We start from the raw sequence: 3,092 nt of genomic DNA on the forward strand, positions 1-3,092 counted from the left end.
ACCTCTCTCTGCTTGTCCACACACATCCCCCAGCACAATCCAAGAAGGGAGAGTCCCAGGTACTGCCCGTTACCAATTTCTACCAGATTTTCCAACTTTCACAGTCATGACCTTGGGGTGTCCTGCTCCCCTTTATAACTCCAGCTTCACAGGGACCAAACCCTTCCCTGATTTTCTCTGAGCACCACTGAGATGGGACGGAATTTTCAAGGGAGGGACACAAACTCAGGTGGCCAAGAGCCCTAATCACCTGGGTTTACAGAGCCCCAACCCTGGCTTACTTGCCAGAGTCCTAGCTCCATCTAGGACCACCCTGGCTCTCAGAACCCGCTCTCAGCCCCTTGCACCTTTCACGTCCTCCCCCTTTCCTTCTCCCTTGTCGGTAGCTCCTGACTTCTCCAGCAAGGACACTGAGTCCGGCCTCAGAGACCTTCCTGGGAAAGCCAGGGATGGCACTCCCTGGTTCCCCACGTTTCCATTCACAAAGCCACTCTGGGGTCCTCTCAGTGGGAGGACTGGGTCAAGGGTAAATCCTCACAATGATAACGACCCTGATTATCATTTCTGTATCCTCCAAAGCCCTTACTCAGAGAGGGTCTCATTTAGTATTCAGCACAGCTTCCTCTTCAGCTCCATTTTACAGATGAAGAAACTGAGGCCCAGAGAGGCGAAGCGACTGGCCCAAGGTCACACAGTGGGTACGTGGCAGGGACCCAGGGCTGTCTATCTGCATGCCTTTAGCACCTTTGGGACTCTCTACCCCTTGGCCTCTTTCTCAGTGGTGAAATTGTACTTAAACACAGGTGAAAGGCGGGAGGGGAAACAAGGCCACAGGCTCAAGATCTGGCTCTCAGGAATGAGGCCAAGATTCCTTCGAGTTAATACACATCATCTCACAGGGCTGACCTCATAAATATCATTAGATCCTGCAGCCTCCACCCAGCCTGCCAGGGCCCTGGACGTGAGGAACTCTGTATCCTGTTCCCAGCCACAACACGTGGAAATAGTGTGAACTAATGAAATATCACCAGCGAAGCTAAAAGCTGAATGCTCGTCTCCTGGCAGATGGCAGCTAGGAGGCTGCTGACCCACACACACTGGCCTCTTCCCCTCCACCAACTGGGAGGCCAGAGCAGGCTTTAGGAAGAACACTGGACAGGGGTGGAGGCAGACAGACCAGGCTCTGGTCTCTGCATGCTGTGTGACCTTGAGCAAGTGACTTGACCTCTCTGAACTTAAGCTTTTTTCATCTGTAAAAAGAGGATAATGGGATCGATTTCAGTAATATATACATGGAAGTGTTCAGCTGAAGGCCAGACACAGTTTGGGGACCAAGGGGATGGAAGAGGAGAGGTCAGTGTGGGGATGTGACATCCATCTATCTACCCAGCCCACCTCATCACTGTTCAGAGTAAGAAACCCTGAAGCTAGGAGAAAATTCCACTGGGCACTGCTGCTGCCTTTAAGTAGAGGCCCAAGGGGGTGGGAGTAGCTGCCTGTTAGGCCTCATAAGGATCAGGATGGGGTTGGAGATCTCAAGTTCAGAAAGGCCACTTTGGGCCCCAGAGTGAATCATTCTTGAGAAGTTCGGATGTATTCTGTCATCAAACTCACCAAGGACTTGGGGCATAAACCTCCTTAGTGCCTTGCATGCTTGGGCATCCCCTGACCCCAGAGACTAGCTCAGTGAATAGTTCATGGCTTTGACCGCCCAGAATCCCTTACCTCCTCCCCACACAGTTCCTATGGTGTGGCGCCTTGAAGGCGCCTTGCAGCCCAGGTCTGTGCAATCCTTGTAATTGATAGTGACCAGTTTAGGGGTGGTATATGACCAAACCAAGCTAATCACAGCCAGTGAAACTCAACTCTGGGAATTTTGATCAAGATCTTAGGGCACTGGACTCCCTTTTCCCCACAGGACTTGGACCTGAAAGTTTATAGCACTGCAGGGGAGGGCAGTGCTGTAATCCTCAGGGGACAGCCAGTCTGAGAAGGTGGCCAATGCAGCACAAGACAATGCTGAGAAATAGAGAGAAACAGCATTCTCGTGGCAGCTGAGTTCTGGATCAAGCCATACCTGAGCCTTCCTGGCCTTATCAGTCACATGAGTCAATAAATGCCCCTTTTGCCTTTTTTTGGCATAGAATTTTTCTTTCTGCTCTGTGACCTTAGGCAAGTCACCTAACCTCTCTGAGCCTTGTTCCCTGATTAGTAAAATCCCGAAGGCAGTGCCTACCTTGTAAGGAGCGTTACAAGGACAAAAGCATGATGCAGTGTGCACTGCATAGTACTCAACAAATGAGTGTGATTATTTCCCCAGATCCTAGCCGGGGATCTTCCTCTAGGGCTCGTCAACATGCTGCATTCCCGCCCCCCAGAGCTCAGCTGTGCCTGTGACTTGACCTCCCTGATGACCACCAAAGCTCTGTGTCCAGCCCGACCTCTCTCCAGAGGACAGAGTTCCTGGGCACGTCCACCAGAATGTCCTCCAGGCGTCCCAAACCCAGCACAAGGTTCTGGCTGGTTCACTACTCTCTGTGTGATTTGGGTCTGTCACCTTGGTCTTGGTTTCTCCACCTATAACATGAGAAGGTTGTGGTAGATCATTACAGAGGTTCTCCCAGCCCTAACATCCTAGGACTCTCACCTCTCATGTATCATCTCCCCAGCTTGACACCACTTCCTCCCCAGACTTACCACCTTCAAAAGCAGTGCCGCCATTCTCCAATGAACCCCAGGTTGAAAACTTAGAGTCAGCTTGGTCTTGTCCATCTTGTTAATCACAGCCCCCAAGTCTGAGAGAGTCTCCTCAGAGATGCTACCCTATCTCTACACCCCTCCCTGATGCCACTACCATCACCTTAGTCCAGATCCTTAGCCCTACACATCCGGTCCAGCACTGGCTTCCCCATCCAGTCCCCTCTCTGCTCCTTCCATCCTTGGAGCCAATCAGTGGTCAATGAAGGACCGGTGCAGCTTCCCTCCCAATCCACCTCTGCATGGAGCCTGGGCCTCCTAATGTCACTGTCAGGAACTAGACTGCCCTATTGACAACGTCAGTCCCTGGAGATGCTTTTTTTTTTTTTTTTTTT

The sequence above is a fragment of the Lipotes vexillifer genome, unplaced genomic scaffold (assembly GCF_000442215.2).
Source record: "Lipotes vexillifer unplaced genomic scaffold, Lipotes_vexillifer_v1.1 scaffold870, whole genome shotgun sequence".
Classification (NCBI taxonomy): domain Eukaryota; kingdom Metazoa; phylum Chordata; class Mammalia; order Artiodactyla; family Lipotidae; genus Lipotes; species Lipotes vexillifer.